Raw genomic sequence first — 24,933 nt, 5'->3', positions numbered from 1 at the left:
TCATCTGAAAAGGGGCTTCTTGAAATTAAACTTCAAAGAAAAAAGTAAAATATTAAGCAATATTTTATTTATTTTATTGTAATTACAATATATATTTTCCAACTAATTTCTTTATTACTGTACTTGATAAATTCATTTCAGAATCTACATAGTTCTATAATTATAAAGATAATTTACTGACTGGTTTTTATCTTTTTTTTCCTCAATCACTTGTTTTATACAATCAGATTGAATCATCACTGATATATCATAATTCTAAAATGCACAATACTATATGTAAAGAACTAGTGATTTTGGAGTTGTTTAATATTAAATGAAATTATAAATAACCTTGTTTTCTGTGCTCTGACTTTTCCCCTGTCCTCACCTATCAGAGAATCTAAAATTTAGTGCAACTCAGCTGGTTGACTTTGAAGAATAACAATTTGAGAGGAGAGTAAGTTGATAGGGTAGTAATAAAGTCTGGTGATAGCTTTCCCAGGAGATATCTTATGCAAAAAATGATGGAGGGCTGCCCATCACTGCACACAGAATGCTGCCATTCTCCACTCTAATAGGAAAGCATTTATCTTCTGCACCTGCTCCAGGATTTGAATGGCTGTCATGTATTCCAACAAAAGGGAGGAAAAACTGTCACTGTGATTTTAAAAATATGCATTGGCATAAGAAAAAGGGAAATATTTTGAGCACTTAGAATCTATTGTTCTTGCTCAATTATGCCTAGTTTCTACAGTGAATAATTTAAGTTATATTTAATATTATTAGGACTTTCCTATTGAGTTCATCAGTATGACTTCATCATTATAGAAAGCTCTTTGAATTATTAACGAGAGCCTGTGTGCATGCCTCATGAGTAAAAGGTTATGCATTTATGATTACCGAAGTGGCTGTGCCACGTAGCAGAATGCAACACCTAGATAAAATGTAAACGCAGTTTTTACAAGTATGTCGGTAAGACAAAATTTTAGGTTGATAAAGTTAAAACTTATTCCTAAAATTTTACTACAGAAAATAAATGTTGAAATAGAATAAAGTGCATATTTTGAAATTGATTATTGGAAAAACAAAAGGTTGCCTAGGAGTCCAGACCCTTTATTTTTTATTTTATTTTTGACGTTATTCTTGTTTAATTGTCAGGCTTTTTATTTTGATTAGAATTGCTTTTAATTGAATTTGTTCGGGGGACATTGGTTAATAAAATTATATATATATATTTCTGGGGTACAGTTATGGAATACATAATCTGTATGAAGCCAGAGGCTTTAAATGTTTTAAAAAGTATTGAAGTGCTATTGTTTTTCCACAACATGCATATTACTGTTGCTGCTTTATTGGGTAAAATTATGAAGGAAGCCTGTCAAATCTCTGCATTTATGTTTCCCAGCAGGTATTTCCTTCCATGGCATTTTACTGCTGGGTTTTCTTATGCTGCTGCCTTTCAATTTTAACTTTCTTGAAAAATATTCAAGAGATTTTAAGATTGTATATATACTCATGTACACACATAGTCTGTATACATATGTAAATCTTAGCAAAGATTAATCTGACTCATCTTTTAACAAACACTAAAATTAAGAACCCAACTTAATTTTCTCCCTTAATAGTATTCACTATTAGAAATTATTGACTTTATTTCAGTGCTGCTGCTATTGCTTAAAATATCTTTGGACCTCATCCTTTGAAATGTCCTTAAAAATCTGCAAACACTTAAAATACATCTTTGGTGGCAGCAGGTTATCATTCTTTGAGGATGGTTGAGAAATGGGAGCCAAGGATTGTTTGAGAAGCAGCAGAAAGGCATTCAGGGCCATATCCGATGAACAGGTAACTGATTGTTTCAGATAATTCATTTTTGGTCAGAGTCAGGATTAGGCTATAAAGAATTTTTGTGTGCAGGGAAGAGGAAAAATGAAAAAGCAGGGAGGCAAAGGAGGGGCCAAAATGACTATAATAGCAATTTAAAAAGAAAACTGCACACTGATTTTAGAAGTTATGGAAAAGCTTTGAATGCTCCATGACTATTCTGAAAGAATGCAATCATTTAGAAGTACTAGCCACCCATGAAGCTCTGAGGTTTTGCATGATTTTCATTTCTACTTCTGAGCTCATTGTGTCCATATTAGGATTTGAAGTGATATAAATTAAAACTGAATCCGATTAATTCTTTCTAGGCTCTTCCACCCACGTAGCATCCGTCTGGCCAAAAAATCTTACAAGGTGTGCCAGTTAATAATGTGGATTTTTTTTTTCAATAGATGGAGTTACACATATGTTGATATATATGCGATTTGATATGTATGCTATTTTGTTGTATTGACAGCAAGCTTCAAAACTTCATATGTCAAATTTGCTGAAGGTGTTAACATCATAGATATTTTTTGATATTTTATTGATTTTTTTACAGAGAGGAAGGGAGAGGGATAGAGTTAGAAACATCAATGAGAGAGAAACATAATCAGCTGCCTCCTGCTGGGGATGTGCCCACAACCAAGGTACATGCCCTTGACTGGAATCGAACCTGGGACCTTTCAGTCTGCAGGCTGACGCTCTATCCACTGAGCCAAACAGGTTAGGGCATCATAGATATTTTTACGCTTAAAAATGTCAAATTTCATGCCAAAAAAAGAGCATTTGCGGGAAGTTTTAATTCATTACTTTATTTTGAAGAAAAAGTTATCGTATACTTCGGGAAGCTTATGGTGAACATGCTCCATCTCAAGATACTTGTGAACGCTGGTTTAAACACTTTATATTTCAGAGAAAAGAAAACTAAGATTTAGAAACAACATGCAAAAAGCCACAAAAATAGTAAATATTTCAGAGGAGACTTCAGCTAGCTTTTCTTTCCTGAAAAGTCTATGTGCTTTCCTGTGCTTTTCAGGCTTGTGAAATAACAGGTCTATCTTTAATAAAGGTTATGTTTTAAAAAATCAGCCTTATTTATGGTCATCCCTTATACATTCCTATCATAATTCATGGTGATTCACAGATTCCTTCACAGGTGAAGAATAATATTTAGCTCTAGCCCGTTTGGGGGTGGTGGGGAGCAAGACAGGGCACGTACCTTGGTTGCAGGGCTATAAGGGGTCAATGGGAGAAAAAAGAGGACATATGTAATACTTTCAACAATAAAGATTTTAAAAATAAAAATGATTTTAAAAAAATAGAGTGTCATTTTTAGGAACACAAATTTTAAAAGTTGCCCTAGGCCAAGCTATTAAAAGATTTGTCAGGGGAAAAAAGATTTTCAGGCATTTCAAATATCAAAGCTGCTATGTGCCCAGCGTTGCTATAATGTGAGAAATAATTGGTAAGAAGCTTAAGTAAGTGCCAAGTAGCAGAATCTAGGCTGGAACTCCCACATTCTTCTTCTCATATTGATCACCGTGTAAAAGGAGAGATGGTCTATGCCAGGCAATCTCACCTCACTCATTCTTCTTTGGGCCATTATACCTTCATGTGAAGGTATTTTGTAACTTGGTGATTTTTCTCACTACTCTGACTTTACAGCTTTGAAATCTCAGCTTCGACGAGATGAAATGGAACTGTCTTTTGCACCAGGAGGTCACAGGGACTATTCTGTTCCCTCTTTTGCTTTCTGTAGTGTTGCTGCTACTACCTGTTCATTTACATCCGGTGTTTCAAAGCCATTTTCTCTTGGTCTGGGTTTGCTATGATGTTTAAGAATTGCCTGACCTTTCAATTACTTACTTTAAATACTTTCAAAGAAAAAAGAGAAGAAGGGATTCTTGCATCAAATGGAGTTTTAAGTTAAATGTTTTCTAAAACCTTTTCATACTCTTGAGAATCCCTGAGAAGTAAACATTTTTCCCTAGTGGAATTTCTCCTATTTTCAAAAACAACTATTAATGTTTCCAATTTGTTGATGGAAAAGAAAGTTTTTTTTGGTCTAACTCTGTCTAAAACCAGCCTCATGTGTAGGCAACGAAGCAGTGACTTTCAAGGCTCGCTGGATGTTCCCACTAGCCCAGCACTCATGTTTGAAATGCCTGCGTACGTCAGTTAACCACCATCTGACATAGAATTTTCTTTGGTCAATAAAAGATGGACCAGTGCGCTCTCCAAATATTTTTCCAGGTTCAAATTTCTATATATCAATATGATATGAATTGAAAATCAGTAAAGGCTATTATACTTTCTTCTATATAAATCAAATATTTGGTTACGCCCTATAATATATAAGATACCATGCTCTGTTTGTTTGTTTGTTAATCCTCACTGGAGGATATTTTTCCATTGATATTTTTTTTAGAGAGAGTGGAGGGGAGGAGGAGAGACAGAGAGAAAAATATTGATGCAAGAGAGATACGTTGATTGGGTGCCTCCCGCACATGCCCCGACCAGGGCCAGGGACCAAGCCTGCAACCAAGGTATGTGCCCTTGACCAGAACCAAACCTGAGACCCGTCAGTCCGAGGGCCAATGCTCTATCCACTGAGCTAAACCAGCTAGGGCGGAACTATGCTTTTATTTCATGCAAAAATTAAAATGTTATAGCCAGAAAATCAAGCCAATACAAATGTAAGCATCACCTTAGAAACCCTGACAAAGAAAGCAAGTGATAGAGATAGTAGTGGGAAGGGTTGGGAGTAAATCCTACAATTCGTGGTCTAAATTAAATTATACATTAGTTTCCCATCTTTATAATGGTAGTACACTGAATGTTTTTAACTGTTAATAAAAGGAACCTGTTTATAAAGGACTTAGAATTTTATTATGGCAGAGCAAATATAAATGTGATTTGGGCGTCGTAAAACTAATAATAATCACACTTAGTGATTTTTAAAAAGTGTACAAACTCTTTTTAGTCATAATGGTTCTAACATTATAGCTATCACTGTCAGAGACCAGCTTTTCTCCTAACAGAGTGTATTCCTTTTGGAAATAATGATAGAGAAAGACAGCCTGTGTTCATTCCCCTGCCCCATCTCTTCTCCTCTGTCTTTCCCATGATGCCCTCTACCCACAGGCACAATTCCACCTCTGTGTCTGTCTAATTTTAAGTTCTTCAGACTATCTGCGTGCTTTTCAGAATTAACTCATCCTACCAGACCTGACTCCCTGGGCTCCTTCCTCATGCATCTTGCTGACTGTGGTATGCCTTGGATGCGTAAGTTCTTTCTCCTCTCCCCTTCCCTCTGGTTGGCTTGTCCATGGATACAGCACCTGCCTCAGTTGCCCTGTCTGCCTTCTCACCTTCCTTACTCTCCTCGTAGGATCAGCCAAGTCCTGCCGGGCCATCCCGTAAAGTAAGCCGTCGATATCTTAGAACTGAGCATGAGACATAATTTTCCAATAATGTGCTGGTCTTCTAGCTTAAGCACCCATTTCTCTCTTCAGCTGAAGTTCTGACGTTTTCTTGGGATCCCCCTTCCTCACATTTTAGCCCAAGGAGACTGGCTGAACCTGTGTTCTAAGTGCTAGGGAATGGGGTTTGGGACCCAAGATAAGCTACCCCCACAGCGACTGGTTCAGAGGTGGGAATATGACCTAAAATGACCCGAGCAGAGGAAAATGTCAGATTCCCCTGGAAGTGGCAGGATAGTTGCTCCCTCTTCTTTAGTTAAATTTAAACCCAAAGGGTTGTAACTGAAGCAAGTTTGATACTAACATTTGCAGGTCACAGAGCAAGGAAACAAATGGAGACCTATTGTTCTAAGCAGAGAACATATGCCTAAACGTGTGAAAATTATGAAATCAAACACACGGTTAAATACATGTTGTTACTTTCCCTATCTGGACAAATCTATTTTCATAATGACTTGGAAGTTCGGGTTCTCAGATTTCCGCTTTGGAACATGGCAGGGTGAAAATCTCACGTATGCCTTGGCCCATCTCCTCTCCTCACTCCTGCCTCAATCTGCACCGAAAGAGGACTCCTGAGCCATGTGCAAACACCCTAGCCTGTTCGTCTGAATCCATACACAGCCTGCGCAAACAGCTACCTCTTGGTCCCAAAGGTATACAAACTGGCAGTTTAGTTCTCCCTCAGGTAGATGGGCTCAAGGAGGAGGCCCATCCAGGGCTGAGAACTAACTCAGAGATTTTGGGCAGGGAATTCTCGGGTTCATGGCCCCATCCTTCTGTGATCTGGAAGGACATTAAGACGGTTCCAGGGGAATCTGCCTTGGGCTCCAGAGGTGCTTTGCCCTCTGGGGAGGGGCAGGGCTGGAGGAGAGCCAGAGAAGAGCTGCGTGGAGTGCAGGGTCCAGGGGAGGGGCCCTTTAGCCCGGATCTAAGGGTGGTACGGCGCTGCAGGCCACCACCAGGGTAGGAGCTGCCATAGAAAACATCTAGCACACCAGAAAAGGGCTAGCCAAACCAAAAGATGGCGAGAACTGGGTTATGGTTACATCATGTGAGTCTCCACATAAGCCACACCTAAAGCCAACCCTGTCCAGTTTAATGAGCTAATTCATTTGGTTTTGGCGCAAGCCAATTTGAGGTGAGGTTTCTGTCACTTGACAACTGAAAGAATCATGTGTGATAGACTTGGTGGTGGTGTGTGAATGACTCATGTCTGGGCTGCTCTGCTTCCTAAAACTGTGGGATTAACCTTGATCTAGCCAATCTCTGCAAATGAGTCTGTCTCCCATCCCCTACACCCTGGTGTGGAGGCAGTTCTATGGCCAATGTTAAGTCGCTTCCTCATCAGCCCTGTTCTGCCTCACACCTATTCCTCCTAGTTTACAAGGAGAAGGAGCTATCAACTGCCCAACAATAATACAGTCATTAAATTTTTGCTAAAATAACACCCAACAGTTGAGCCAATTGAAAATATGCTACAATGTGGTAAATTACAAAGGCTACAGTCTTGAAAATATCAATTCCTCATCATCAGCTTCTTCAGTTTGGAGTGCAGTCCAAACATGTGGGAAGGAAATGAATGCTCCTATTTTTAAAACTGGTTCTTCTGTTTATTGACAGGTTGTATCTATCACTTAAGAAGATGTACATTTGTGTACAAACATTGTGTTTCCTATTTCCCTCTCCGATGGTCTGTCTGATTTTTGTACCAGTTAATAAAAGTTCAGCTCAGAATTCTGGGCCCCTAGCAGAGACTCTAAACCAGAAGTTAACTTCTTGAGGTCATATGAAACACTGTGTGAGAATGAATATAGAGAAGGAAGAAGAGGGAGGGAGGGAGGGAGGGAGGGAGGAAGGGAAAAGTAAAATATAATACTTTATCAATTTCAATTGATGTGTCATGATGTTCCCTGTGAAATCATGCCCTAATGAAATGTGTCACTTTTTTTAATAAAAAGAAAAATATTGAGGATGAGAAGTCATACATGTGTATTTTTTAAAATAAATATCATAACATAAACTTGTTAGGGTGTTAGTCCAACCACAACTCATCCCCAGTTCTCTAGGAAACAACTTCCCTGCTCCGTGGATACAGGGTATGTCTGTTCTGTTTATACAACAGGCCTCACCACCATCCCTTTCATCTTCGGCCACAAAGAGGAAGGGGGTGTGAGCAGGGATAAAGCTGAGGAACAAAGTAACAGAGATGAGACACCAAGAGGGATCAGAGGGAGACTTGCCGATACAAAGCAAGAGTGATGGCCGAGAGTCTTGACGGCTTTCCAGTTCCTCGGTCCGCTCTCACCTGAGGGCCACCTTCAGTTCCTTCCCTGTTGGTTTTGAGAGACACCCCCCTCCCCCCACAGCTTTCCAGTAACATCTGTCTTGGACCCCTCTTTAGGCTAGCCCCTGTAGTTTTTTGCTATTTTAAATGGATATTCTCAATAAGTATATGCTTTTTAAAAGTGTGTCTTTTAACTTGCATACAGTCATGATTTCCAGCTCATTAAACTTTGAAGAAAAGCTTCAGAGAGATTTTGTTTTGGTCTGAGCACATCCTGAAATCCAGTGATTACTGTCACTTGAACAAGAGTTTGCTCTTCTGCTTTACAAAAAGTTCTATTTGAAGCAGTCATTTTTATTGTGGCTAGTATGAGTGGTACAACTTGCAGTGTTCTTGGGGTTTTAAAATAAAGATCTCTCCCTTGAATTTCTTAGCAATAATTAGCTGTCTAATCAATTGTTAATATCCGCAGTGACTCAAATCATCAGCAGAACTTGAAAATATTGAACTTGACCTTCTGGTTTTAATGGTTTCTATGTACTCTGTATGTAAGTGAGTCTAGTGCGTGTTGAAACTGTCCTTGAATAAAAAGAGAAGAAACATTCTCTACCTGCCAGTTTTCTTCTAACCTTGATTAATGCCCCATACCTTCTTTAAAAAAACAACAACAAAGATTCTATTTAAAAAAAACCTTCCTGTCATTTAAACATTTGTATTAGTTTTCTAGGGCTGTCATAACAAAGTAGCACAGACTGATGGCTTAACAACAAAAATTTGTTTTCTCACAATCCTGGAAGCCAGTAGTCTGAAATCAAGGTGTCAATAGCGTTGGTTTCCTCTGAGGCCGTTCTCCTTGGCTTGTAGATGGCTGTGTTCTTCCTGTGTCTTCACACGGATTTTTCTCTGTGCTCATCTGTGTCCAAATAGCCTCTCCTTTTTTTGTTTTTGTGTTTTTTCAGTTGTTTTGTTAATCCTCACCCAAGAATATTTTTTTCTATTGATTTTTGTTAGAGAGAGTAAAAGGGAGTGAAGAGAGAGAGAGTGACAGAGAGAGAGAGAGAGAGAGAGAGAGAGAGAGAGAGATGGGAGAGAAGCATATTGATTGTTTGCCTCCTACAAACACCCCAACTGAGGCCAGGGACCAGACCTGCATCCCAGGTACATGTCCTTGACCAGGAATCAACCTGAGATCCTTGGGTCTGTGAGCCAACATTCTAACCATTGAGCCACGCTGGCCAGGATGAAATTTCCTCTTTTAAAGACACCAGTCATAATGGGTTAGGACCACTCTAATGACATCATTTAACCTTAATTACTTCTTTAACCCTTTGCACTCGCTTGCTTTTTTCTCGATTCCTTTATTCTACTCGGGATTTAATTTTTTAAATACCCCAGATTTTACAAAGCGGGCAGTAGAATAAAAAACTGGAGTTTCTTTTCATACAAACTTATTTATTTGGATTTTTTTTATATTTAAAATTATTGATACATTCAAAGAGTAATTTTAATCTCTAATTTTTCATGGTGTGATATTTTTTTGAATCATTCACCCACATGAAGACCTGGTTTACATTCACATGTTTTGCAAATATAAATCATCTCTCTTCTTCCTCCTTTGATTTTTCTGTTAGAACAAACAGCACAATCTTTGTGTTTTTTGTTAGGGTGAGGTGTGATTATATGGAGCTTTCCATCTAAACGTTGCTCTAAGTTAGTGGATAATAATCTACCCCAGGAAGTTAGTGTACTGGTCTAACCTTTTTCACGTGACTGATGTGTCTTAGAAACAAATAGCCTTTGAAGATGCCCTTGGTGAAGCTTAGGTGGTGGCATCAGTTGAGATGGCATTTACATTTTACTTGTCCTTTCATGCTAATGAAAACAAGAAAAGATACTGGAAAAATAGACAAAAATCCCCCTTCCCCCTGCGGTGAAACTACGTGTCGAGTGTGGCTCGACATACGAGCTGCTACCGATGCTAACCGTGTCGAGTCACACTCGACATCCGAGTGCAAAAGGTTAAAGACCCTATTTCCAAATACAGTCACATTCTGAGGTTGTTGAGGATTAGGACTTCAACATACTAATTTTTTTGGCGGGGTTTTGGGGGGGGTGGCGAGACAATTCAGTCCATAACAACATTTAACCAATATTTTTTGAGTGCCTAAGATGAGCTGCTTTAAAGATTGGGGACGCCTGGCTGGTGTGGCTCAGTGGTTGAGTGACCTATGAACCAGGAGGTGACTGGTTTGATTCCCAGTCAGGGCACATACCCGGGTTGTGGGCTCAATTCCTAGTGGTGGGTGTGCAAGAGGCAGCCAATTGATGGTTCTCTCTCATCATTGATGTCTCTCTCTCTCTCTCTCTCTCTCTCTCTCTCTCTCTTCCTCTCTGAAATTAATAAAAAAAATTTTTTTAGATTGGGGACAAAAATGAAAAAGAACAGTCCTCCCACCCACCTTTCTAAAGGTCCAAGTCTTGAGGGCATATTTTATTTCAGATGCTGTGTAAACCTCTATGACGTGTTGCTAAGACACAGTTCACCTGTCCACCCTTGGCCCATGCCTCCTACCAGATGTTCATGCCGTCTCCAAATTATAAACTACCCATCTCATCTGAGGACCACAACAGAGAAAAATCAAGTTCCCTCTCTTGTCCTGGTGCAAAGCCTGCCCCAGCCCTGTTTGTGTCCTCATTGCAGTTCAGCTCTTTGCAGTCCTTAAAACTCTCTAATTTAGAAGGGATTTGGCTTTATCTTTGTACAGTCAAAAGGTCCACTGAAGGTTTCTCCTTCCCCCAAAAAATATTTACCTGCCTTCAGAGACACTTAGTGAAATAGAAAGATGCTACAAGGTTTCAAAAGTTAGAATTCTGCTGCAGATAGAGCCCCCTTTCCATATAAAATAGTTTTGTTAGTTCATTCAGGGAACAGATTAGTCGTGTTGTGTTGTGTGGGAGCCTTTAGTATACATGAAGACCATCACTAAATAAATAGATTTTCGTTTTCAGGGTTTTGTTGTTGTTCCGTTCTTTACTTTATGACCCAGGCTCATATCAGTCAGTCCTGTACTTTAGAGGCAATAAGGGAAACAATGCTAATAGGAGTGACTCCTTGCACTGGATGTACGAACTCTGCTTTATGACTTTCTAAACTTTTTTCTTGTTTCGGACATTAGCCAGTGTCAGTTCTTATTACATGAATATTTCAAAGGCCCTACCAAAAATTTACTTTTTAGAACATAGGAATTAATATGGTGTTAAACAAACTACAGTACATTAACTGTACTACACAGCAGATACTGAGGTAAAGATATTTACTAAATTAAAAACCACCAGAGGGCAGCTTAATACAATCGTGACTGAATACATAAAAAATAATTCCAATAAGTTAGATAACTATAAATATAGAGAAAGGAGAACGAAAGAGAAATTTAATATTTTAAAATTTCACTTATAATAAATGTTTCTGAGTTTGGCACATTTGGTGCACTTTTTAAGTTGATCTTCAAATACAAATGTGAATTAAAATTATCCGCTTCCCCCCCCCCCCCCCCTCTTTTTTTGGCAGCGACAAAATTAACCAGGCGATCAAGCAACTTTGGCCAATATTAAATTTTTTAAAATATATTTTTATTGATTTCAGAGAGGAAAGGAGAAGGAGGGAGAGATAGAAACATCAATGATGAGAGAGACTCATTCATCAGCTGCCTCCTGCATGCCCCACACTGGGGATCGAGCCTGCAACCCAGGCATATGCCCTGACCAGGAATCGAACTGTGACCTCTTGGTTCATAGGTTGACACTCAACCATGGAGCCATGCCAGCTGGGCCAATATTAAAAATTTTCAAATGTGATCTTAGATTATCCCCTCTCTGTCGTGGCCAATGCTCCTACAGTAAGAAGGAAGTGGCACCACTAGCTTGTCTCTTTCTAATTTAATAGAATTAAAAATGAAAATTAAGATAGCAATGATAATTCTATTTAAAGTACTTTTCATAATTTTTCACAATTGATGTATTAATTTCTTTGCTCTTTGTCTCTTCCTCTAGTTTGAAAGCTCCATGGGGTCAAGGTTAGGTACTTCAGGCACCTGGCCAAACACAGTGGCTAGCAGTAGGCTTTCGATAATTTCTTGTTGGCTTAATTAAGTTACTATAAATTCTTAAGGGACTAACCCTTCTGGAGACCAGTCCATGTTTTCATGTACTCAACTTCCATCCATCCCTCCCTCCCTCCACCCATTCATTCCCACAGACATCTAACCTTCAAAGGCAATCTTGAGAAAGGGCTGCATTCTCTTTGACAATTGAAAAAAATTTTTTATCAGTGAAGAATTCCCAGTTTAAAGAGCGTTCTTCTAGAATACATAAAGTTGCGTGAGTAGTCTTTATAATAGGGACAGTCTCATATTAAAGACTGACAGCCTTCCTCAATTGTGCTCTGTTTCCCTCCTAAAGCCGTGGCTGCTGGTTAGAAACTGCTTTTTGACAAACTGAAAGACAAAGCCTTTCTTCTTTCACAGGTTTTGTTATTTGTTTTGTAATATGCCAGAGCTTTTGGAGAAAATTTATTGCCACTCTTGTGGCTTCTTAGTAAAAAAAAAAAAAAAAAGAGCACTAAGACTCTGCCCTGGACCAAGATCTCCTCTCCCTCATAAGCCCCACAGCTTTACTCTTCACCTCTAAGCTGATGCCTTCCAACTCTGTACTTTGTGCCCTACCTGCTTTTCAAAACATCAGACTTTTGTACCCACCTGGATGGCCCCCAGCCTCCTCCTGTCCATAGTGGGAAGGGAAGGAAGGAGAGAGAATAGAGAACTTGGGATTTTTTTGGTAGAGTTTACCGTCCTCTTCTTCTCCTTAAAAACTGTGAGGAGAATAAAGACTTCCAGAAAATATTTGGCATCCATCATCAGCAGAGGCTTGGCCCCCTTCCATGTAGAATTCTGGGAGAAGTGTGCCATTCAGAGAGCCTGGCACAGCATGAGGCAACCTAACGAGGGGAGAAATGTCAGTGGGTCATTTTTAGGCAGAAAGAAAGGCTGGAGATAATACCCTGCCCCCAACTTCCTCAAAGCTCGCTTGAAGCAGAGAGAGGATATACAAGTTCCATATACTGAAGTTTGGGGATGCTGAGGATTGAGCCAGGAGTCACCGGGAACTGGGGGCTAAGTGGCAGAGGGGTGTCAACCTCCCCGAGAGAGCTGAGGTGAGACAGATCAAGGGCATGATGAAGTGATGGGGTAGGAGAGGTGGGTCGGGGATTGGGGATACCAAGGACAACCACAGGTCCTTAACAGTGTTTTCCAATAGCAGAGACCAGAAGTCACACTGTCCAGGCGCTAAAAGAGAACATGTGGTGAAGATGGACCAATAAGACACGTCAGGGGGAGCCAGTGACGAGGACTGGGTGCCAGAGTGCTGCCCTCAATGCCATTATGTACTACCAGTGGTACATTTGTTGAAACTGATGCATCACCTGAAGTCCGTAGTTTGTCTAGGGTTCACTCATGGTGCTGTGCCTCCTGTAGGTTTGGACCGGTGCATAATGACATGTGTCCATCATAGTATCATACAGAGTATTTTCAGTTTTTTTTCTGTCCTACATCTACTCACCACCACCACCACCACCGCTCCCCCCAGCTGAACCTCTGGCAATCTTTTTACTGTCTCCAGAATGTCACCTAGTTGGAGTTGTACAGGGTGTTGCCTTTTCAGATTGGCTTCTTTAACTTGGCAATATGCATTTAAGAGTCTTCCATGATTTTTCATGGCTTGATGGCTCATTTCCATTGTCTGGATGAACCACTGGTTATCCCTTCACTGATTGAAAGATATCTTGGTTGCTTCCAAGTTTGAGCAATTATGCATAAAGCTGCTATAAACATCCACGTGCAGGGTTTTTACTTGTTGTTTGTTTCTGAGAGAGAGAAACATCGACTTACTGCATTCATTGGTTGATTCTTGTATGTGACCTAACCAGGGATCGAACCTATAAACCTTGGCATATAGGGGTGATGCTCTAACCAACTGAGCTACCTGACTAAGGGCCCTTGTGCAGGTTTTTGTATGGACATTTGTTTCCAACTCCTTTGTGCAATTGCTGGATGGTATGATAAGAGTGTGTTTAGTTTTGTAGGAAACCGCCAAACTGCAAACTGGCTGTACCATTTTGCATTTCCACCAGCAATGAGTGAAATTTTTCTTGCTCGATGTCTTTGCCAGCATTTGGTGCTGTCAATGTTCTGGGTTTTGGCCATTCTAATAAATGTGTAGTGGTATCTAATTGTTGTTTTAATTTGTGTCTGCCTGATGATATAGACAAATAGAGACTAGTACAACAGATGCCCATGTACCCATTATCCAGCTTCAGCAATACTTCTTTCACTCCCCTGGAATGTGCCATTTGTTTCTTGCTGGGATCCTGGCTGATATAGGGCCTTCTTGTGCATTTTGACTATTTAGGGTCTCCTGTATAGGCCGCAGCAATGTGGCAGCCTAGTTCTGAACAGAGCCAAATGGATATTATCCCACAGATTAAAGTGGGGCTTTAGATACATCCCCTACCTGTTCAATAGAACTTCGTTCTCTAACTCCCTCCCCAGCATCCTAGCTCATCTTAAACCAGGCTTTGTTTTGTATACAGAGTTACAAAGAGAAGGCATACTCGGTGTCATTGAGAATAAGTGAATCACATCAATCAGTAGCATTTATTCCCACAGATAAATAACTGCTGTATCTTTTCAGTCATAAGAAAAGAAAATGCTTAGAAGGAACTTTTTTTCTTTCTGAGGAGGTTCTCTTTGTGAGAGAATTGATTACATGGTCTTAGATCAGCAACATTTTTGTCTTCCACAATTTCATGAAAATAACGTTGTCATTAAGGAGATTTGCTAATAAAGCAAAAAGGCCATCTCTACAAGGACGGAGTCATTTGTAATATGAGACCCTGGACTCTTTTTCTCAGCAAGAAAAATAATCATTTCAGATTTAGTTTTTTACTATTAGACACAATAAAAGTAAGGTACTATTCTATAAATGGGTGTTTGAAATTAGACTCTTTTTCATCATGTCTCATCAGGGGTACCATAGAATTGTTGAAATCAATAGGAACCTAAAGAAAGGAGGGGTGAGGGGAAGAACTAATATTTTTTGATTGCCTTCTTTGTGTTATAAGTGCTCTCAGGTTCATTATCAATTTAATCCTCATAGTAATCCCAGGAAGTCGATGTTATTATGCCTGTGTTATAGAGAAGGAAAGTGAAGCTCAAAGAGGATACGTGCTCCAAGGTCCACAGCTACATAATAATCACCAAACCACCTTATTTTTGTCTCACCGTGTTAGATTCTGTGCGAAGCACTTCACATCCATTGTGAAAATTAGCCCCGTTGGTAAATTGCTTTATGCCCATCATACAGATGAGGGGCGTTAAGCTTCTTGCCCATGGTCACACAGATACTGACTGACAGAGTCGGAATTCTGGGTCACTTCTGGCTGACTTGCTATTCTTACTACCCTCTGGTGGTTTCCCAGGGAGATGGGCACACTGTTACAATTTCTTTTTCCATCTTGAGTTCTCTTTCCCTTTACCAATGTCCGTTCAATCATTCTTAGTTAGATCCTTCTCTTTGATAAAAGCCACAAAAGCAAATGTGAGCAGACAGGTCCTTGATCATATTTCATTGCACAATCAGTCTCAACAGTGGGCCTGTTCTTACCTCGACCATTTTCTTGTCTAGCATAATTTTCTCCTTTCATTGTCTCCAGACATTTTCACTCAGGTACTCCTAAAATATTTTAAGAAGCAACACATTCCCCACCACATTTTTAAGTTGATGCCTAAAATTTTATCATGTTAAAGATATATATATATATATACACACACACATATATATATATATATATATATATATATATATATATATATATATATATATATATATTATGAAATATATATATATACTAGAGGCACAGTGCACAAAATTCGTGCACGGGGGTGTGTGTCCCACAGCCCACCCTGCACCCTCTCCAATCTGAGACCCCTTGAGGGATGTCCGACTGCCCGTTTAGGATTGGGCCTAAATGGGCAGTCAGACATCCCTCTCACAATCCAGGACTGCTGGCTCCCAACTGCTTGCCTGCTTGCCTGCCTGATTGCCCTTAACCGCTTCTGCCTGCCAGCCTGATCACCCCCTAACCACTCCCCTGCCAGCCTGATGGATGCCTAACTGCTCCCCTGCCATCATGATTGCCCCTAACTGCCCTCCCCTGCAGGCCTGGTCACCCCTAACTGCCCTCCCCTGCAGGCTAGTCCCCCCCAACTGCTCTCCCCTGCAGGCCTGGGTCCCCCCCAACTGCCCTTCCCTGCAGGCCCGGTCACCCCCAACTTCCCTCCTCTCCTGGCCTGGTCACCCCTAACTGCCCTCCCCTGCAGGCTTGATTGCTCCCAGCTGCCCTCCATTGCAGGCCTGGTCCCTCCCAACTGCCCTCTCCTGCTGGCCTGATCACCCACACTGCCCTCCCTTGCAGACCTGGTCCCTCCCAACTGCCCTCTCCTGCTGGCCATCTTGTGGCAGCCATCTTGCGTCCACATGGGGTCAGTCATCTTTGACCACATGGGGGCAGCCATCATGTGTATTGGAGTGATGGTCAATTTGCATATTATTCTTTTGTTAGATAGGAGGATTAGATAGGATAGAGGCCTGGTACATGGGTGGGGGCCAGCTGGTTTGCCCTGAAGGGTCTCCTGGATCAGGGTGGGAGTTCCCTTGGGGCCTGGGGCGGCCTGGGTGAGGGGCCTGTGGTGGTTTGCAGGCCGGCCACACCCCCCGGCGGCCCAAGTGGAGGCCCTGGTATCTGGGATTTATTTATTTTCTATAATTGAAACTTTGTAGCCTTGAGTGGAGCCAAGCCTCCTGCTCTCTCCAGCTCCATGGCCGCAGCCATTTTTGTTGGGATTTATTTATCTTCTATAATTGAAACTTTGTAGCCTTAAGCAGAGGCCAAGTCAGGCCAGGGCAGGTGGAAATCTTGGCTTCCTCCATCACCGGGTGCAACTCAAGCCTCCTGCTCTCTCCAGCTCTGTGGCTGCCGCCATTTTTGTTGGGATTTATTTATGTTCTATAATTGAAACTTTGTAGCCTTTAGTGGAGGCCAAGGCAGGCCAAGGCAGGCAGAAAGCTTGGCTTCCTCCATTGCCAGGGAAACCCAAGCCTCCTGCTCTCTCCATAGCCACAGCCATCTTGGTTGGGTTAATTTGGCTGGTGGGCGTGGCTTGTGGGTGTAGCAGAGGTACAGTCAATTTGCACATTACTCTTGATTGGCTGGTGGGCGTGGCTTGTGGTTGTAGCAGAGGTACAGTCAATTTGCATATTACTCTTTTATTAGATAGGATATATATATATATATCCTCCCCCCAGACCCCCCTCATAGCTTGCTGCCCTGCCCCTCCTGTAGCTCTCTGCCACCCACTTGTAGCTCACTGCCCCACCCTCCTGCTGATCCGTGATCCGGTTGTTATGCTTCACGGTGTAACAACCATTTGCATATTACATCTTTATTATATTAGATTATATATATATATATATATTCATTCCAACACATTATAATGACATTTAAAAATAAACTGGCACATCACTATTTGATATCTATCCAGTAGAATCTAAATAATATAGTAATTTATACCCATCATACATTTTAAATATATATAAGTCAACTCTTGTTTACCTGTAGGAAAATTTTTTGTTCCTTTTTCTTCTTGAAATTGTATTTTCATTCCACTTTTATTTTATCCTTTAAAATACTTACTTCATGAGCATCATACTTCTATGCAACAAGATATGTAAATAAATAGAAATAATTTTAAATTTTCTGTAACCATAGGTTCAAAGTATTAGGAAATTCCACACAGTTTCTCAAAACAACATAAGTATGTTATAAATACTGATGAATAATTACTAAACATAAAATGTAAAGTTGTATTGGAATTGCAGTTCTTAATGGTAGACCCTTTTCCCCTCATATATTCAAGGATAAATATAACAGCGTTAACCATCAATGCTGAATATAAGATTTGGTAGATATAGGCTGAGAAACTCTTCACTTAAATAAGTAAGTAGGCATGATGGAGTCTTATTATAACAACAGGGCTCAGTTCTTTGAATTTTTCTCAGTTATATACCAAAAGTCCCATGATTACTTATCATCAAGATTATTTTTAGCGACCTCTCACCTGATGACCCTTTTGTGGGAAGCAGAGAATTGGAGTCCATCTGATTTGCAAGAGGACTAATTACCTTATCATTAGAGTCACTCACTTCCCCTTTCTTGAGCACACCCCAGGCAATGCCTTAGGAAGTTTGGGGTGAGTGTGAGCTATGCCTTTCTATGATCAAGTGATGAAAGAAAGGCATTGCTCAAAGGAGATAGAAAGGGAGAAATAGACTGATGCTTTGATCACAGGAGCTTTCTTGGGTCAATCCAGTTTAGGAAAGCTTATCTGGACAAGGAATCCCCTGAAACAATCCATGCCCCTTGTTAAGACTTTCCTCCCCACCCCTCCAGTTCAGGACCCTTCTGATCTCCAGCAGTTGTTTTTCTTATAGCTCATTTGGCACTTTAGCACCCTGGCACTGCTGATAAATGCTGTGGCTAGTCTTCAATATTTGTTTTGTGAAATGAGCCTTTTTTTTTTTAACCCATCTTTAGCGCATATTTTCTTAAACTTTAAGCTCTTCTGAAAGCTCCCTTAGGGCCTTGCAAATAAGACAACTATAGGAGCACCTGTGTTTAAGTATCCTGATCAATACAACTGAAAGAAAGAAAAAGAAGTAGGAAGGAAAATTAAAAACTCTAAGATAGAGAGCAGATTTTAAATTACAAGAGGTTGATTCTGTACAGAGGGCCTGTACATCAGGCTGCTGTGATCCAGGCCTCTTGGGCTTACACAAACATTGATAAGTTCCTTCCATTCAACATCTATTCCTAGTTGCCCCCAGCAGGAGTACCTTTGTCTTTCTCTCTCCCAGGTTCCAAGTGCCCTTCTTTTGCTTCTGTAGCTTGTTTCAGAAGCCCAGTTGGCTCACTTCTACTGTAACTTTCTAAATAAACTGTCTCTTATAATTTGAGTTCTTGGCTCTGAATTCTTTCTTTACTGAGCTCAAGAAACCGAGGTCCAATTTCACCACTAACACTGCTGGTAACATCACCAGCTCATTCTCAGTCACTTGGCTTCGATCCCATTTCCATTCTGCAGGTAAGGCCTGTTTTTTTGTTTTTTGTTTGTTTGTTGTTGTTGTTTTAATTAATTTTAGAGAGAGAGGAAGGGGGGGATATCGATTTGTTGTTCCACTTATTTTTGCATTCCTTGGCTGATTCTTGTATGTGCCCTGACTGGGAATCGAACCTGCAACCTTGGCGTATGAGGACATCACATTAACCAACTGAGGGACCAGGCCAGGGCTAAGACCTGGTTTTTGACCTAGTCCAGTATATTCCATATTACTGACTGTAGGAATTGATTGGTTCAAGCACATAATTCAATCCAAGAGATTTTGCCCATGCTTCTAGGGAGAAAGAAAGCATATAATTTTTAAAATATATATATATATATAAAGGAAGATGCTTCTGGCAGAGATGCTTTCTTTGCTGCTGGACGTGAGTAAAGTTGCTCCGGGAGTCTCTGGCAGCTATCTTGCCACCACAAGGGCAGAGAACTCTTAAAAAAAAAAAAAAAAAAAAAAAGATCCAACACTGTTTGTAGTACAATTTCTTTTTCCATCTTGAGTTTCTCAGAGTTCTTGGCAGAGCCAATAAATGCAGAGAAAGAAACTGAGAACTAGTCATAATCACTTGACCCAGGATCAACTTCTCTCTGAGGCAGATAAATTCTCAAATATTCTGTTATGTGAACCAATGAATTTTTCTTATGTTGGTTAATCTGAATTAGTTTCCTGTTACTTGTTACATAAAAAGTGACAATTAATATGGTCCCTACTATAATTAGAACATCTCTGCATTTATGTTGTTAGTTATTTTTTGACATATTGGGACTAATGTGTACATCGTTTAAAGAAAAAAAACGATTGCTTAAGGAGATTGAAAAGCCATAGATTTTCAGTAATTTCAGGAGGAAATATTGGTCAAAATATAGCATTTATCTTTCCTCTACCTGATCTCCAAAGACACTGACAGCCTGACCAAAATGTCAGCATTCTTGACTGATGGAGCTGCTGGTCATGACGGAGCTGTATCATTGCAGTGAATTCCTAAACGTCCGTCCTGAGCAGAACTTCGCGCTCAGCCAGGCAGTGCTAGGCCAGCACGGGCGTGTTCTCATGAAACTCCTCACAAGCGCATGCAGACAGATGCACACTCAGCACACGGGCTAGCTTCTAAGAGCAGGGAGGCGGGGCATGGCAAAAGCACCCCGTGTCTTAATCTCAAACAGCATGTCAGTTCTCTTATCTAGAATGAGATGAATGAGGGGCAGGGGCTGAGAGTCAAGAAAGCAAATATACAAAAATACGTATTTAGAATTGGGGCAAATACTAGGAAAGAAACAAACAAGGCCTTGTAAAGGAATAAAAGGGTGAGGTTGTTTTCAAAGAGGTAGTCTGGAAAGGCTCTGTGAGATGACATTTCAGTTGAGATTTGAAGGGTGAATAGAAGCCTGGCATTCAAATGAAGGTAGAAGATTGGAGTCCGGCAGCATTCCAGATAGAAAGATCAGCAAGTACAGCCGGGTCGGCGTGGCTCAGTGGTTGAGCATTGACCTATGAACCAGGAGGTTGTGGTTTGATTACCAGTGTGGGGCCTGCAGGAGGCAGCCAATCAATGATTCTCTCATCATTGATGTTTCTCTCTCTCCACCTCTGAAATCAACACACACACACACACACACACACACACACACACACATATATATATATATAAAAGAAAGATCAGCAAGTACAAAGGCCCCAAAATGGGGAAGAGTAGGGATGGAGGGCAGGTAGCATGAGATGAAGCTGGAGGTTTAGGCAAGGGGCAGGTACAAGAACAGAGACAGGGAGGTCAACTGGGAAGATGTAGCTGTAGTCCAGCTGAGAGATAATGATGCCCTGAACTAGAGCAGCAGCAGTGGAGATAAACAGAAAACAGAAGGCTAGACAGTTTGCTGATGGAATAAATATTATTAAATATGGGAAGTAAGGGACTTTTGATTGTTGGTTAGAACAAAAAACAAACAAACAGTATTTCTTTTGTCTCTTCTTTTTTTCCTTCTTTTTCTTTCCCCCCTTCTTTGTCTTCTTATTATTCTTAGTTTGGAAAGAATACATCAATATTTTATTTGTAGACATGTTAAGTTTGAGATACATAGTTGAGATTCAACTATATGAATATATGAATCTGGAATTTACATTTGGAATATACATTTGGAGATTATCAGCAATAGATGGCATTTTAAGCCATGGGAATGACTGAGAGCACCTAGGGAGAGAGTAGATAAAGAGAAGAGACCAAGGAATCAGATGGTCCACAACATTCACTGGTAGAAGTGTGATAGGAACAAATGTGCTAGAGAGAAGATTGAGAAAGAGTAGCCAGGTGGGTAGGTGGAAAACCAAAGTATAGCATGATGGAAGTCAAGGAAGAGTATTTCAAGGAGGGCGGGGTTAACTGTACTACATGTACCACCAGAGCACTATGAGATGGAGACGGAGAAGCTTTCTGCATTTGCCTTCATAGAGGTCTTACCTTGCCCTTGACAAGAGCAGTTTCACTGGTGGAAGGAAAGCTGATGGAAACAGAGTTATAGGCAACCTTTCTGAAAGGTTTTGCTGTGAAGGGGAGTAGAGAAGCTATAAAGAGAAGAAAATGTGGGGCCAAGGGAGGGACATGTGCATGCGTGCGCATGTGTGAGTGTGTGTGTGTGTGTGTGTGTGTGTGTGTGTGTGTGTGTGAGAGAGAGAGAGAGAGAGAGAGAGAGAGAGAGAGAGAGAGAGAGTGTTTAAAGACAGGAGATTTCAGAGCTGTTGAGTATTGTTGGAGATGATCCAGTAGGGTAGGAGATAGTGACATGAAGAAGAAAAGGGCTAAGCAAAGCAATGAAGTCCTTGAGAAGGAGACTGAATCCAGAGCATAGGGCTGAGACTGAAAATTGAGAACAAAGGCCTGTTCATGTACTTAACAGGAGGGAAAAAGGAGATGAGAGCAGAAGTGAGTAGGCAAAAGAGATGAGGGAGGTTCCATCTGACACTTCTGTTTTGTTTTCTTTTCCTAATTTAAATTCTTTATTGTTGAGAGTATTACATATGTCTCCTTTTCCCCCCATTGACCTCTCCTCACTTGCTCCCACCCCCCCAACCCCCAGCACATGCCCTCATCCCCCTACTGTCTGTGTCCATTGGTTATGCTATATGCATGCATACAACCCTTTGGTTGATCTCTTACCCCCACCCCCTCCCCTGCTTTCCCTCTGAGGTTTGATGGTTTGTTCAATGTTTCTATGTCTCTGGATCTATTTTTGTTCATCAGTTTATGTGTTTATGTTGTTCATTATATTCTACAAATGAGTGAGATCATGTGACACTTCTAATCTTTTAATGCTGTCATATGTAAATCAAAATTTGATTTGATTTATAACACTGTGGGGCTGTCCATAGACATAAATTCACACACACACACACACAAAAACAACTTTCTTGGTCAGGACATGCGTGCAATTTTTTTTACTATAAGTACATTCTAATCAACCATATTTAGAATTAAATATAAAAGAACCAAGAGTATTCTATAATTATAGATACAATTACTGACATTTGAAATCTGCTTGGTTGAGCAAACCAGATAATTAGAATTTCTTGTTAAATAGGCTGAGGTTCCAATGTATGCAGCACTGAGAATACTTCGCACAGAGAAAATATTCTCTGGCTAGAGAATTACATTCTTCACCTGGGCCAGGTATTTAAAAAATATGCTGATTTAGTCATAAGGGAGCACCAGATGGGGATGGAATGGGTAGGGAGAGAGGTATTACACATGATTGTGCAATTTCATTACCACTGTTGGGAGAACAACACAAAGCCACGACGAAGTTGGTAACATTACCTTTGGTCTATAAGGAACAGTACATTTTTTGGCTATTACCCTCAATAACTTATCTTGATGTTACATAATGTGTTTCCTTACGAAAACTCAGAGAGCCCTATGCCAGTTACTTCATTTGTCTACACAGCGCTGGGAAGCTGAGAGCTGTTGTCTAGACCAGTGCTGTTCCATGGAAATATGACACGGCCACATATGTAACTTGAAATTTTCTAGTACCTACATTGTAAAAAGTAAAAAGAAACAGGTGAAGTTAATTCGAATGCTATATTGATCTAACCCTGGATATCTACAGCATTATCATGTCAACATACAGTATGTAGATATAAAAACTTGTTCATGAGATATATTGCATTCCTTTGTTGGCACTAAGTCTCTAAAATCCATTAACACTTAGAGCACATCTCAGTGTGGACAGCCACATTTCAAGCACTCCGTAGCCACATGGCATCTCCGTTTTAGAGAATCCTGGAAAGATGACGAGTGGCCCCAGAATCCAACGCCCAGGCTCGATTGCAAGGTGATACAATGTGAGTCACAATTTGTCATTTTCCTGCTCAAGATCCTCCCAAGACTTCCCCTCACTCCTAGAACAACAGCTAAAGCTCTTACCTATCCTACCTAATAAAAGAGTAATATGCTAATTGACCGTACCTTCGCTACACCCACAGCCAATCAGGGTGCTATGCAAATTAACCCAGCAAAGATGGCGGCCCCCACGCGCTGCCCCGCCCCCCCATCACTGAGGGACCCGGGCGGCCACGCTGCCCCCATCATGAATGGCGGTGCCGGGGTCCAAGCCCCGACCCTGAAAGAAGGCAGAAGGCAGTGGCCAGAGCCAAGGCCTGGGTCCCCGGTGCAGGAGGAAAACTGGTGCCGGCAGCCAGGTGAAGGAAGGTCTATTGCACGAATCTTCGTGCAACGGGCCTCTAGTGAGAAATAACCTGACATAGCCCTGCCTCCCTTGCCAACTTTATGGCCTAACCATTTCCCCTCCTCTGCACCCACCCCCACTCCCACCCTTACCTCAGGATCCTGGCACTTCCTCCTCCTCAGGCCTGGAATGCATTTTCTCATGGCTCAATCCCTGAGTTCATTCAGGTATTTGCTGAAACGTCATCTCGGGAAGGCCTTTGATCTAAAATAGCTCTCCTCTCTAGCCAGTCTCCAGCTACTTACCTGCTCTCTTAGTGTTCATTACGGTAGGCACTGAAAATGTACATACATACTTACATGGCAGGGGAGAGATCATGATCACAAAGGTGGTTTTCCCAGGCGAGGCTTATCCACTGCATTCCAGATGCGCTAACCGCTGCGATTTTCCCAAATGTGGGAATCTCGACTGCATCATTTGTGGTAGTGGGGGACTGTATTCATGCTCTCCCCTACATTAAAAAGAAAATGTACAGCCCTAACCGGTTTGGCTCAGTGGATAGAGCATCGGCCTGTGGACTGAAGGGTCCCAGGTTCGATTCCAGTCAAGGGCATATACCTTGGTTGCGGGCACATCCCCAGTAGCGGGTGTGCAAGAGGCAGCTGATCGATGTTTCTCTCTCATCGATGTTTCTAACTCTCTATCCCTCTCCCTTCCTCTCTGTAAAAAAAAAAATCAATAAAATATATTTAAAAAATGTACATGCATATTAAAATTTGTTGGTCGTCTGTCTCCTACACTGGAAAGTAAGTTCTATGAGGCGAGGGGTGTTGCTTTGAACACTGTCGGATCACCAGCACCGGGACTAGTCCCTGGCACACAGCAGGTTTGCTGAATGGATGAGTGAAGTATGTTATTTTTGGCACGTTGTTTAGAAGGTATAGTGCAGTGTTTAGAGTGTACACTCTGGAGTCAGACTCTTTGAGATAAAATGTCAGCCTATCTGCTTACTATCTTTATTCCTTTGAGTAATTGCTTAACTTATTTAAACTTCAGGTTCCTTATCTGGAAAATGAGAGGGTTATTAATAATAGCATCTAGCCCTAGCCAGTTTGGCTCAGTGGATAGACCGTCAGCCTGTGGACTGAAGGGTCCCAGGTTTGATTCCAGTCGGGGCACATGCCAGGGTTTCGGGCTTGATCCCCAGTAGGAGCCTGCAGGAGGCAGCCAATCAATGATTCTTTCATCATTGATGTTTCTATCTCTCTCTCCCTCTCCCTTCCTCTCTGAAATCAATAAAAACATTAAAAATAATAATAGCATCTATTTCATAGAAATGTTGCCTTAGAGATTAAATGAG

General features: G+C 41.0%; 1 non-coding gene across 1 annotated transcript; it reads left to right on the top strand.

Moving 5' to 3' along the window:
- Positions 1–23,924: 23,924 nt before the first annotated feature.
- Positions 23,925–24,087, top strand: LOC114234988 (U1 spliceosomal RNA). The gene has a single exon (XR_003621167.2). It is a non-coding gene; the product is annotated as a U1 spliceosomal RNA (small nuclear RNA).
- The last annotated feature ends 846 nt before the right edge of the window (positions 24,088–24,933 follow it).

This window comes from Eptesicus fuscus, chromosome 14 (assembly GCF_027574615.1).
Source record: "Eptesicus fuscus isolate TK198812 chromosome 14, DD_ASM_mEF_20220401, whole genome shotgun sequence".
In the NCBI taxonomy this organism is placed as follows: domain Eukaryota; kingdom Metazoa; phylum Chordata; class Mammalia; order Chiroptera; family Vespertilionidae; genus Eptesicus; species Eptesicus fuscus.
This window is presented reverse-complemented; position numbering and strand designations above follow the sequence as displayed.